This window comes from Passer domesticus, chromosome 1 (genome assembly GCF_036417665.1).
Source record: "Passer domesticus isolate bPasDom1 chromosome 1, bPasDom1.hap1, whole genome shotgun sequence".
NCBI classification, from domain to species: Eukaryota; Metazoa; Chordata; class Aves; order Passeriformes; family Passeridae; genus Passer; species Passer domesticus.
This window is the reverse complement of record NC_087474.1, coordinates 70,945,820-70,960,256: the sequence shown is the minus strand read 5'-3', so window position 1 is coordinate 70,960,256 and position 14,437 is coordinate 70,945,820. Positions and strand designations below refer to the sequence as shown.

At 41.0% G+C, this 14,437-nt stretch overlaps 1 long non-coding RNA gene across 8 annotated transcripts in view; it reads right to left on the bottom strand.

Moving 5' to 3' along the window:
• LOC135302482 (uncharacterized) overlaps window positions 1–14,437 on the bottom strand; it is a 122,939-nt gene that overhangs the window by 14,003 nt on the left and 94,499 nt on the right. For 2 of the 8 annotated variants that reach the window (XR_010364081.1, XR_010364080.1), the window contains 3 exons: window positions 2,132–13,195; window positions 1,450–1,580; window positions 1,236–1,347 (listed from right to left, as the gene is read on the bottom strand). The exons of 5 other annotated variants lie outside the window; for them this stretch is intronic. This is a non-coding gene — a long non-coding RNA (uncharacterized LOC135302482). The remainder of the gene's footprint in view (window positions 1–1,235; window positions 1,348–1,449; window positions 1,581–2,131; window positions 13,196–14,437) is intronic. One more of the 8 variants, XR_010364083.1, reaches the window with a different exon arrangement.

The following is a 14,437-nucleotide window of genomic DNA, read 5'->3' as shown; positions in this document are numbered from 1 at the left end:
GCAAAGTGGAGTAGTTTCTTTCTGTACAGGTTTCAACTAAGGCGACCATAAACAGTCTTTGCTCAGTTGACTGCAAACCCCATTTGAACAGAAAATTTTGTTTCACAAAGTCCAATGTGTGTGGTACCAGAAGAATCTATTATATTACATGAATAACAGTTATTGTAAGCTTGTTTCAAACAGAATAGGGTATCTGTTTTTGAGCCAGTAACCAAAACCAGAAGCAACCATGCAATTTACAGCTAACTAGATAATCCATCAGCACTTAGTCTCCAGCTTGGAAAAATATTTTGAGTACCAGCTTAACTTGAATTATATGGATATATACATTGATTTCAGTAGGGCAAACACTTATACCTAGACCTATGTGTGACTCCAGCTATGTAAGATTAAATGCATCACTGAAAGAGAGTCATTAGAAAAAACCCTAAATTTTAGCTGAATGAATTTGTCCAGGGATAAATATAAGACCAACTGCACTCTGGCTCTGTTTCTTTTTAGGCATAGTATAACGTAAGCAAGATCCTATTACTCTGCAATATTGATGGCATACCTTCATGCATAGGAGAGAACACGTTCCCAGCATACTATAAAATTTAAAGTTGATCTTTTCCACTGCTGCAATGTTTGGTTTTTTAACCCAGTTTTACTCCTCAGAATCTTCTAGAAACAATAACACTGATCCTGTATGTTCAGACTATATGAAGAAGAGGAACTTACACAATTGCCAAATTTCTTTGTTTTTCTCTGCTGCCCTTCATTTCCTGTACTTTTTCCTATGCTCAGAAGTGAATATACTTTCTGTCAGACTTTCAGCATATTTTCCTGTCACACATTCTCCTGCTTCAAGCTCTTTTGTTCTAATACTCTTGACATTTAAGCTGGGCACTTTAAAGGTTCTTTCTCTTTACTTTATTCTATGATTTATTGATTACTTCCAGCTTCTGTTTCCCTAAGCCTATTTCCTTTCAAGTTTTCTCACCCTTCCGACTTGTTATTTCATCCCTTGGTACAAATAATGCTTCACAGTACCAGGCAACCATGGCACAATTTTTTCTCCCATTGGCTTGGCATAGCAGCATTTTTTTTTACACACGGAGGCCCAAAGAAATTGTAAATGATTACAGAGGTCATTGTTACTGATGAATGTGTCAAGGCCACACATTTACAAAAGGCCTGCTGAGCTGCACTGTCTTTTGCAAGTGCTTTCTGAAGAAGTCACAGGCATTACTCACAGATCAAGGTACTGCTCCGTGTGGGAAAGTGACATTCTGCATCGGGACAAAAGTTGGCATTTTACGGGGCGAAGCCCCTTCCTAAAACCTGAGCAGTGCTGGCTGTGAGAGTCTGAAAACCAGAACAGTAGGAGATGCTGGATGAGGGGACTTGCCAGCAGTTAAGGATTATTGCACCTACATACTGTGGTGCACATTCTGTGCTAATTGCTACCTGGTGGGAGCAGTGCAGTCGGTGACAGTGTGGCTGTGTGTGTGTGCTCCCATCCGCATTTCTGCAAGGCACGGTTTTGTCCTGGAGTTGTTCCTATAAAAGGAGGCTTCCATTCACCAGAAAGACCAGTTCTAGGATAAGAAACACAGCAGGAGCTGTATTAGGTGTGTGTCTCAGTGTGAGTCTTGGACTGAAGTTACCTAATTTGGCTGCATCCCCATTCCCTGCCAAGATGTTGGCATAATATTTGTGTCTGTCTTGGCATCGTCCAGTGACTCAAGCTATACAAATAGTTTTGGAATCATCAGATAGGAGAGCCTAGAATGAAGCAAGGCATTACTACCTATGCAAGGCTTTGAACAGCCTTCCTTCTCTGTCACCTGCTCTGTTATGGCAAAGGACTGCAAAGGACCTTTGTCTTTCTCACAGCTGTTCCCACCTCGGACTGAGTGACACACTGAGCCCTTTAATTTCCCCTCAGTGCCCAAAGTAGTGCAGTGATTCGCAGCTATGCAATAGGAAAGCACAGTAATTCACCTGGATCCAGCTAGGAATTTGTATATTAGACATTAAGGGATAAATTGCCTGAGCTGACAGCTGGATTCTGCGCAGTGGAGTGCTGTGTTCAGAGGGGCACTTCCAACTCAGATACAAAGCAAAGCAGACTGTAACCAACACTCACATATAAGGCAAACTCCAGTCAATTAGCTAGTGATTTTTCTGTCAGACAGGATTTCTGTGCAAATGAAGAGATATCAAAGATGCAGAAATTGATTGAAGTCAGCTGAACATGTACCTCCTGCTTGGGTTCTAAAGTAAATAAAGACCTTTCACAAGAAAAAAAAGGGAGCATTGTTTTTTACATTTTACTGTTTCAATAGAGATAAAAAAATAAATTGCCAATACAATTTCATGAGAAAGGAAATTCTTGTTAGAAATTTTATCTCAGAGTATTGATTTTGCTACTATGATGAAAATTTTCCTCTATAAGTTAATAAATAAAAGCAAACAAGGATAGACTTTTTATTGCTTTCATTTAAAATCTAACATATGCAGTATTAGATTATATTTTAAAAGAAAGATGTAACTTGCTGGTTTTCCTACATTTAAATGAAAGTTAGAAAATCTTAAATGTTGAAAAGTTGGTCTTAGTAAGTGAACACAACTCCTTATTAACCTGTGAATATAGATGACTGAATCCTTGGCCTCTTGTTTGTCTGTCAGAATGCACATACCAGTAGGATGTTACTCTGGTTCATTTTACATACAGCACACCAAAGGGGTATGTTGTCCTACAGGCTTAAACTGTGTTTTACTTTATGCTAAAAATTCAGCCCAAATGACACAGCCAAGACTGAGAGATTAATAAATTGTAATAACAGTGCTTTTGTTAACACTGGAAAATTGGAAGTTATGCTTCTGGCAAGAAAATAGATTTTACCAAAACCAATTATTAGTACAAAATAATTATGTTGTGGTTTTGTACATTTGTATGTATGCAACCACATAAGAACATGTATATTATCCACATGTACTTGCCTTTCCTTTAGGCAACCACACAGTGACATTTTCTGAGGAATAAGATGCCGAATGAGCAACTAAGACAAAGCTGTGTTGTTGTTTTTTTGGTTTTTTTTTTTTTTTTTTTTTTTCCTTTTTCTGCAGTGGAAATAATTTTAATCAGCTATGTGGCTAGAAATTTTTAGAGAGGGCCTTCAGAAGTTCCCATTAATTTTCTCATTTAATAATTTCCACAAAAGAAAAATAGTCAAGATATTTCAAGATAACACATTTTTCTTGTAAAGGAGGAATTTTAGATTTTTTTATAGAAGCTGTTGGTTTGTTTCTTCTGGGTTGCCTGGAGAATCACCTCAAAACAACCAGAGCTATGTTCCCTTTCCTTAGGGCTCTAATAAGGTCCATGGGACCCCAGTGCTCTGGCAGCTTCAGAGGAACAGGACAAGTGAGGGATTCTGGATTGGAACCCTGTGTGTTAGAGTGATGCTCTTACATGGGTTTTAATGATGTTATCCTCAGATAAGTTGGAGTGAGGCAAGCTCAGGGCCTGCAAGGACAAATAAATCTCCAAATGAATGACCTGGTAGTTTGTGTGTCTCCTTATTTTCTATTCAATTTTGTTTTGGGAGTGGCTACTGTCTTGTGCTGTTGTGGCTTTGTTTTCTAATCTCACAGATGTCTGCCAGCTTCTGGATACTCAGAAGACAGTCACTTGGGCTCTTTCCCGTAAGCCATGTCCCCAAGTAAGTTCTCACACACAGAAAAGAAATTCAGGGCAACAAAGAGATATCAGTGAAAAGGTTCTTTTAGAGTAAAAATTTGGTGGAGATTAAAATAGGGCAAAAGTTCAAATGAGAACGAGCCACTGCCAAGCAAGCAAGAATCTTGGCAAAAAAGAAGGAAAAGAAACATTGGTTTAAAAGGCAAGTAACCATGGCGAGGCAACAGCTCAATGCTAGAATCTGGTTAAGAACTAATATCACACAGAGCTGTGATTGTTTATTCAAGGCTAACCCATGGGAGAACAGTTGTCTCCAATGAGTGTTCTCACAGCTTGGATTCAAAATTATAACTGCATTTTTTTAAAGCATCCAGCACTTCAACACCACCCATTTACTGTTAGACAAAAGAAAAAGAAAGTACGAAGTTTTTTTATTTGTGTCCCTTGTGTGTTTAAGGCAGAGCTTTACATATGGAAAGGCATTTCACATCAGCTGTTGAACCAGTAACATGCTACTCTGCAGCAGTTGCCAATGGAAACTGTTGATACATTTTCAGTGCCTCTCCCAAGTTTCAGAAGAAACTGGAAGCAGTGCATGGTTTAGAGATGTTTTATTTGTGTGGGTTTTTGGAGGGTGAGAGAAGAGGTCTTGCACCCCCGAGCTGCATTACTGCAGTTGTGACACAAAACAGCTAATGGAGTGTAGGAGCTAACAGCTGTGAAATTCAGTTTAGGCGTAAAATAAAAATAATGGCAGCTTTGATACAAGTAATAATTTACTAAAGATGTTTTGTGGCTATCAGCAAACTCACAACATATGCACACATCCATACACCTGCTTAAGTTGTGCACCTGTTGTCCTACAAATAAATCAAAAGGGAAAAATGGAAGCTTCCAATATTCTGCTATAAATAAAGGCTGATTAATACCATTATAGTGACAAACAGGTATTGGCAGCACACAGAAAGAATGGAAGATTGTCGTCTAATTTGTGCTTTTGTTTCAACATCTAGATGAGCTTGGAATACATATACAGTGCTAGAGGGCACAGCTGCAGCCCAGCAGATGAGAAAGAGAGAGCAGGTCAAATTCATCTCTCACTGTAAGTCAAAAGTAGCTCAACCAAAGCATGAATTATCATGGAAATGAACACCATCTGATTTTTCTACAGTCTGGAGGGTTTTATCACTTACACAAATTTATTGCTCAGAGCTTCTCGGCCTAAGCTATGACACAATGGTCTGCTCTGGGTCTTCAGGTCTCGGCCCTTCTGGGAACCTGACTTGGCAACTATTCTTTGGAGACCTATAGGTCTGCATGGAATGTCACTTTTTAAAATTAGTATCCACATCCTTAAAAAGATCTCTCAGGCTAAGACCTAAATGCACACATTTGCACTTTGTGAAATAGTTTACACATCTGCAGAAGGCATCTTTGAATATTGCTGGAGTCTTTGGTCTCTTCAAGTCAACAGGGCACATGGAAATTGCTGTGTAGACAACTTCAAAGCTCCTGTTTACCTACAGACTAATTAAAATTTAGGCAATAGAAGCACAATTACTTTGAACTTTTCTACTTAAGAGCTAGCTACACTGGCTGTCAAGGTGATTAAAAATATTTATTTTAAAAAGAGAGGGTTGGATTTTAGAGGGCAAAGCTAAATTCTTTCCCTTGCCTCTGTCCTGTCCTCCTTCACTTCCCCACCCCATGCTCTTGGGTGCATGGCATTCCCCTCCACCAAGGCAGCTAACTGCCTGTGGAATTGCCTCTCCTGGATTCAGACCCTTAGGTAGACTGAGAATGGGCAAATCACTCTATATGAGTGCCATTCCTTGAATTACGAGTAATGCATCTATCCTAAGATACAATTTATTTCAGTCTATTAATGGCATCTGAAGTGTGTTTTTCCCATTCTTGAGTAAATGTAGCATATATGAGGGGCAGAGAGACAGGGAATTCTGTGTCTCATGTGGCTGCATTTTCTCTGTGCTTTCACAGTTCTGAGGAGCATCTCCCAAAACTCACAGCTGCCATTGTATCCAGCCAAAGTGCTACAGAATGTTAGAGAGAAATGCACAGTCTTTTAATTTTTATTTTTTTTACCTGTCATCTAAAGTGAAATCACTCAGATGGGAGCCCCTCAGTCTTTCTGTATGGAAAAATCATAACCTTGTCCTTTTCTGGTGTTCCACATCCCACCTCCACTATGCTAAACTTCTAATGTCAGACTCTGTACCACTTGCACATGAATGGAGCTGCACAGGAAGAGCAGAATTTGGCACCTTGGTTTTACCTATTTAAGTGCTCAGAGGTCCGCAGGAGCACAGAGGCTTTATGTTTATTTTATTATTATGTGTACTTTGCTGGGAGCAGAACAGGAATACCCACATTTGATGCCAGGCTCTTGTGCAGGGCAAAATCTGCTTTCAGATTCTTTCTGCATGTTTCTGATCTGTAATGAAGATCTCTGTCATGTCTTTCATATTCCCGGCCTGATCCAAGGGATGTTGGGTCCCTCTCTGCACAGACACATCCCTGCTATAAACAGGTGCTTGCATGGAAATCAAGGGGCAACCCAAAGCATATGTGAAAGTGAACTCAGCCCACTTTTAGTGCATTACTTAAGTCTGCTAAACAGGAATATAGATTCCCCCTTTGTGTTACTGTTTTTTCCTTGGTTGACAGTGAAAGACTTTGGACTCTGCAGTATGGAGTGAGGACACATTGTCATTCTTCCTTGATGATTTTTTCGTTCTTCACCATTGTCAGGAATACACAATCCAAATGACTCACTTTATGTAAGTAAATATTGTCTTAGTTTGAATTAATTTATTTTTGTTGCAATCACCTTTGAATGTTACTATAGTAATATCTCTGGTTTTTCCTGTCAAGGAACTGTCATAGACAATTTCATAAACCTTTTAAGCAGCTACAATGCAAAGAAAATGATGTGTATATTTTACTATTATGATTGCCTGTTAATAATAAGGATATTTTAAATGCACATAATTGCATCATAAGGAAAGAATACAAAGATGCCAGAATAAAACAGGTTAAAAATGAGAAAATATTAAAATTATGATTAATATTATTTCCATTGCTCAACCTTTGCCCAAAACTCTACCTCATCCCATCCATGCCCTTCTCTCTGGGCATGAACAACTTTATAAATTGTAACTGAAAAAGAAAATTTCCTAGCTTTGTATTCCATTGACAGTAGCACACTATCCTTCATCCTCTGTAAGGAAGGACTAGGTTGTATTGCTGGCTGGAACATGCCAAGTCACCTGATAGCAAGACCACATAATTTGGTCTCTAGGCATGAGAGGATGAAGCATCCTCATTGGAAGGTTCTGAAAGTGGGATTCTTCAGATACTACAGTTGCTAAGCTTCAAAAACTCTTCTCCAGACACAGGCATATGGTGGTTTTCATTTTATATATGTATACAATTTGCCACATTTGAGAAAAATGTCCACTAAAATGGCAAACAAGCATATGCACAGTAACATCCTGAAAGCAGATATTCAGTTTCAAGCAGCACAGGATTAGGGCATCTGAATGAAGGCTCTATGCTTATTGTTTTTCCAAACAAATAACTTTCCTTGATTTCAATCTCAACTTCATCAAAAACCAAAAAACCTGAAATATTTTGATTTAGTTTCTCTCTTTGCTTTGAATGGACAACAGGGAAAGAAAAATATTGAGTTTAATGATATAGCAATTAAATGTTTAAACAACTTAACCTGGCAAAGTTCTGAGAACATAAGAGCAGAGTATTGCAATGGGAAGATATGCAGAGGAGAAACTGGGACCTGTGTGTTCTCTAAAGCACAGAAGGAAACTGGGATCTGTATAAACTAATGTTTATGTACATCTGTCTCCTGTCACTCACAACATTACATCCTGAACAGTTTGCCTGGCACTCCCATGTGTGTGGCTTGGTGCATCATCTTACATTGCTTATCCAAGTGTGGCTTTTCCTGAAATTTAAGAGCTGGCTCAAAGCACCTGAGAAGGGGTTGATATGTGAGCTCTTCTCCATAGATTGACATGTGTGCAGTGGGCAGACATAGACACAAATAGACAATTCAACATTCCTGCAGTGTCTGGCAGGAATTCCTCTTTCTTCTCATCATTGCCTGCCTTGAGTTTCCTGCTGCCAGTTCTCCTCATTGTAAGAATGGAAGTGCCAATACTCAAGATGTCAGAGGGTGCAGGAGAAGCTGCTGGCTGCTGCTGTATGAGCAAACACAGCCAAGTGTCTGAGTTTGTGTTTAAGCAACAGGATCAGACAAAGAAAAATAAGTGAGCACAGGTTTTCTCTGAACCTGAGATGAATTAGAGAACCTGGAAGAGCAGAGCCTAAGCAGAGCCTCAGTAGGCATAATGAAGTCCAGCCCCGGGAAAGCGACCTCTTTTTTCAGTGAGGATTTGTCCACTGAAACAATTTATTGTCTCTTTAAAAGAGGTTGAAAACACAAACCAACTAGGAGAAGACACAGTATTCCCCATGTTGAGTGAGGTTACCATGGCAGAGTCCCACTGCTAGAGTCACAATTTTCTGCTACTGTACCATATGCTTCCCAGAGAGACCTGTTATTTAAGTTTCCTTATATATCTCCCAGAAAAGGGTGCTGTTAGGTAACAAAAATCTGTCAGTTTCTTTATGGCTAGATCAGTGGTAGACCGAAGACAAGGATTATCGCATGGATGGATGCTTTCTTCAGGGTCATGAACCAGCCTACACAGATCAATTTTATATTTTAGACTACTTGTGGTTACCATTTTATCAGTCAGTGTAAGCAGGCATCAGGCTCTTGCTTCAACTGTGAAGAATGAAGCATTTTAATGATGAAATGGCATTAGAAACTTAATATAGCTGTGGGATAAGGTCTTTAAAAAAGTATATGCCTGTAGCTTATGCAAACAAACAAATGTCCATAGTTGGTTTGTTACAAAGGGTGAAGGAAGGGCTGGTACAGAAACACTGCTGCAGGACAACTGCCCATGGGAGTTTACAAGTACTACCTGGAGTCTGTAAAGTGGAGGGAGAATAAAACATTCATGGTATGTGATGGGATATTTCACAAAAGGAAAAGAAATGAGAGGAGGCAATAGTGAAGAAGAGAAGTTGGAAGAAAAGAGAACCATTGGAGAAGGGAGAAGAGAACAGCAGGCAGCAGAAGCATAGACTTTAGTAAAAAATCAAGTACAGGAGGGAAATATTTTAACACTGTAGGAAGATAAATTTGCAGGCAAATTCTGTTTATTTCCTTGGCGAAAAGTAAGCCCTCACACTTAGTAGAAGAAGCACAGCTCTCTCTGTATCATCTCTTATGCCAGCTCACTCAACTTTCTCCTTCAGATGCAACCATTATTTATTTGTGCCGGCATGCTGCCCTCCCTGTGGTGCAGGAGGAGAGTGATTGGAGGCATTTTGCCAAAGCCACTTTCAATGGGACAAAATTCCAACACTTAGGGCCAAGAGTCCAATCTGAAGCACTTTATACACTTGAACAGTTTAACCTCAACTTTCTTCTTTAACAAAAATGTGTTTGCAAAGAGGAATCCATTGTTCAGTGTTTCACTTAGCAGCTCTGAACTGAGGCCATATTCAAGCTATCTGCAGGGATGTATTTGCAGAGGTTTAATTACTAGCAAACTGTATTTGGTAGGTTTACAACGTAAAATAATGACTTGTTATTTTCCATCTGTTTTGCCTTTTAGCATTTGTCCATCATACACTGACACTTCAAGCTGGCTTGCTGTGATTAGCTTAGTGTGGCAGAGAGGTTGCTCACATCATCAGTCAGAGCTTGTGCTCACAGTCCTGGGCTGAAGCTGAAAAAGTCAAATCCATGCAAAACCCTTGAACTGTTGTAACAGCCTGATGGTCATTGGAAAGTTCTTTCCTTTTTTCTTTCTTTTTCTATTAGAAGATTTTTGGTGGGCAAGGTCTAGTTACAAGAATGAGGTGTGGGGGGTGAGGAAGCAGCTGTAGCAGGGGGAAGAGCAGAAGAGGTGGGTTATTTCATATACAAATCTGCCGTGCATATGTCATGGCTCACCAGCACCAGTGAATCTGCAGGGGAAATTAGAGAGTAGAGAGAAAAGCAGGAATAGGTTTTTCATTTGGAGTTACACTGACTTTTCTTATAAAGTCTTTGTGGTCTTGGCTTCCCACATTGATAGGACTGGTCAAGGCATTTTTAATTAAGTAATGGTTCCACCAGAAGATGTTTAGCAATGAGAGGGCTGGCTGGATTATGTGAGCATTGGTCAGTCAGTCAGGCCACCAGCTGAAATGTGCTCAGCCTTGTAAGTAGCAGTTCTGATCAGATGTTGCTTGCTGTGATGACTGTCAGTTGGGAGACCTTGGCTCAGTTTTCCTTATCATAAGAAAGGAAGGAAGGACAAGTTCTCATTTAAGAATTTCTGTGGAAGTTTCTGCAGAGACCATGAAAGCACAGACATGAAGGAGAAAATTATTCAAAGCAGACAATGTGCTGTTCAGAAGAAGGCATGCCCATCACAAACCTGTCACAGATAGGAAAGAACTTCCTGTGCAGGATCATTGGGCACCTTCTGGTGAAGAGGTAGAAAATGCCTGACTTTAATTTTGTATTACTGCCTGACTGCCACAGGAGTTCTTTTGAGGTGTAAGAAATCATGATAAGAAAGCATGGTGATTATGTCGCTTTAATTTATACAACCAGCAAGGATGTAGAATTATGAGACAAATATGTAGAAAACCCCCATCCACTGCCCTCAGGGAAAGTTGCATGTAGAGACCTATAGCAAAATGAGCTTTCCAGAAATATAACAGGCCACCTTTATAAGAAAAAGATAATATTTAGGTGGCTGCTTCCTCCCTCGTCCTCCCCCCATCACTAAATACTGTTTGTATTTAGCATAAAGCTTAATTAATCAGGGGGTAGTCTTGGTTCCACAGATTAATATTCCCATTCAGTTGATAGATCCAGAATCAAGCTCCGAACTTCCTTGGGTCCAGGTAATTTAAGGATTTTTAATTTAGTAGCTTCCACTGAATTAAGAATTGATTACTTTTTTTCCACTGCAGTAAATGGAAGGTGCTGTTGCAAAAATACCTGCAACTTTTTGAGCATGGAAAACCTGACGGTTTTCTAAGGTATATTAAGGAGCTACAGACCTTTGAAATGTAAGTTACAAGAAAACGAATTAACGCATAAAGCACATTTCATGTGAAAAATGAGGTGGGCGTTATGAGACGGATAAGAAACTTATTCTCTTGGACTGTGGTGCCTCAATGGGAAATCAAGGCCACTGCATAGATCAGATAGGGCTGCCTCTACCCTTATTATGAGCCACAAGTGCCAGCCAAAGGCTATATGACCATCTGTGGCTGCTTGTTTGAGGGAACAGGGCTGCATGTAAAGTTGTCATGTTAGTGCTTCTCACCAGACAACCAGGCCACTGTATACCTAGGTACATTACCCTGTGCCTCGGTTCCCTGTTGCAACAGGATATCAGAGGCTTCATTTACTCACCTTTTGTAACATCTCAGATCACAGAATCACAGAAAGATGGAGATTGGCAAGGACTTCTGGGGATCATCTTGCTCAAAGAGGGCCACAGCTTAGATGCTCAGACGCTGGACACTATACAGTAAGCTAAATTGGATCTAGCTAATCACTATTTTCAAACAGGAAATATTTTCAGGTTTGAGGTTTATTGTTCTTGAAAAGCAAATGAACACATGCCATTCCCTCCCCCTTCCGCCTCGTCTCAGACCCAAAACCGGTATCAAAACTGGCATCAAAACTGGCAACTGCCTTTACATCTTTCTTTCATTCCTCATTCATGAACAACACAACTAACAGTGAGAAAGATATGAAGACAATAAATATCACATTTCATCAGATGAACCCTCTCTACCTAAAATCTACAGATTTTAAAGTACTCTGAACCAGTTTCATTAGAATCCTTGAGCTCAGAGACCAAAAGATAACTCACTCCCCATTGACTCTATCCCCATCCAATGAGGAGAGGCACTGCAGATGCTATGGGTGCCGGGTCCCCAGGAGGGCTCCCCCAAGCTCTGTCCCATCCCAAATGGTGCCCACTTGCCATGGCAGTCAGCTCTCCTGGGCCATGCTCAGCTCTATCCAGCTGGGGAGGAAGCTGGCATTGCCTCAGCTTGGGCAGAAGTGCTCATGCTTCTCATGGTACCATCCAGGACACCCAAATGCCACAAACCCTGCTTTCCAGGGAAGCTCAGTGAGGCCAGGAACCACATCACCTTCTGAAGAAACCTACGTGAGGCTCTGGCAGACTCTCTCGTGCAGTGAGCTGCAAGGTGGAGGCCAGGCTGACGGGACCATTCTGGCCCTGTGCCTTGTCCTCGTGCTGGCAGCAGGAGTGCCTTGGCTTCTGCACAGGGTCATGGAGCATCTCAGATCGCCGGCATCCTAAACCATTCAAGGCTGTTTCTCTCCTTCTCACACAGTAACTGGATTGATAGATTGAGATTTAATTAAAAATGATCAGCTACTGCAAGGACAGGCTTTTTCTTTTTTTTTTTTTTTTTTTCCCTTTCCCCAGGCACTTGGTTTGCATGTTTACTGTGCTAAAAACAGTTACGAGCAATCTGGATAGCCCTCTGTTAGCTGTGATGAAAACATTCTCCTCTATATCTGACAGTGCCTGCCACTGAAGAGGCCCAAGAAATACTTCAGCTCAATGGGGAGTGATCCTAGCTTTCTACAAACAACACACTGAAGACCTGATGCTGCCTTTCACCTGGGGCCAGTGCTGTGGCATCATCCCTGGTGGGGATTTGGGCTTGTTCATGGTTCCGACAGCCAGGACACAGTGCTGATGCTTGTGGGCTGCAGTGGGATACATCCCATGCTCATCTTCCCTCCGCCACACCACATTACTCACAGAACTGTGGTGGACAGGAATGTGGGTGGTAAGAAGCTTGCTGTCAGGGCCTGATGCTCTTGGATGTGACTGACACATTCAGCAGGGAATAACAAAACTCTTTACAATCCCTGGCCTCTGGTGAGCTCAGACACAAAAAAACAAGCTTATACCCAAAATCTTTTCAGAAATATGAGCCTGACAGGAGACTGGGATAGGACACAGTACCAGCTCAGAATTCTCAAGCCAGATGTACCCTCTGCCTTGGAAACACCTACTGCATCCCCTCATAGGACATAGCTGAGGACCACTGCACATTCAGCAGCAATGTGATGCTGTGGCCATGGCCAGCTCTCCTTTGTCTCACTTCAGTCTACCTCGTGGCATCTTCCTCCAGAAGCAGTTATACAGGCCCTTTCCCTGGCTGCAAAGCTGTTTCCTGCTCCTTCATGCCACTGTTCATTCCCATGGTCATCCTGCAGTTCACTGCTCTCCCTGTTGTGCCAGTGTGGGGCCATCTGTCGCTGGGGTAGGGTTAAAAAATCCTCAGAGCTGCACTGAGTTCAATGGTCAAGTAGGGCAAGCAGTCCTGCAAGAAGAGCTGGCAAAAAAAAAAAAAAAAGAAAATTCATCTCTCCTTTTTAGTGATAAGGAATTCATTCATTACCAATTCAGTGCTCCCAAAAATTCCTTCTCATTTGGCTACAGACCTCTACTGATAATGCAAAAATTGTCCTTCCTTCCTACCTCACACAGAAACACAAACATTTGGTTAATCTCATGGTTAGGATTATTATTTTTGTAGGTGCTAGTGAGCTGTAGGGAGTCAGAGCATTCCCAAAGCAAAGCTGCTTTATTACCAATTTTGAAAATGCCTCTTTTTTCAAAATGCCTTTTGAAAATGTCCATCATTATCAAATATCCTAAATACCCATGTTCAGCAGCATTCTGCTGGTACTTAGATCATGAGTCACTGGGTAATTTAGCCCTGCGAGTGAGATTGTAAACTGTTCTCCCCCTGCCTTTTCCAAGAGGAGATGCCAGTGGGGGACCTTCATTAATATTCACTGTAACATGCATCTGTTAGCCCCCTCAGCCACTGCATGAAAATACACATGGAGAGGGGGAAGAGCCGAGGGAGAGCTTCATAATGTTTGTAGCTAAGGCAGGAGGGAGGGATGCACCCTGAGCTGTGTCTGTCAGTCTGACAAGGACAGCCAGCATTTGCCATCTCTATGAGCCAATCTTTGTGGCTTTACAAGCATTGAGGCATTAGAAGTAAGAAAGGCACTGGCTCTGGCTGAGGAATAAAGCTCAGGTTGGTAATGCTGCTCAACATCTCAGTGTTAGGGCTGGATCTTGGGTGTGGATGCAAGTGACCCACTTAAGGTTTTTTGTTGCTGTTGTTCCAAAAACCTCACCGTCTACCTTCTGTCCCATTGAGACTCAGCTACGACAGAGTCATACTTCATATTCATCTATAGGAACATCTGGCCCATGTCTAACATTTAATTTCCACACCATTAGAGTCAAACAATACGTGTACATCAGTAGATAATGTAATGCATTATCACGCAAGGCAGAGAGCAGCAATTTATTAGCCTAATTTAAAATAGCCTTCAGCAAAAAATAGTGCATCTTAATTCATGGATCTGAAAGGAATGACATATTTTCCTGTAAAATGCAAAGGTATGAACAGAGACATGCTTTTCCACTGTGGTGCATATATTATTTCTTTTTCTTGTAAATCTTTTAAAAGATGAAATATCAGTTCTCTGTCCAAAAAGAAGAAAAAAAGAAAAAAGAGAAAAAAAAGAGAAAAGAGGAAAAGTTCAAAACCAAG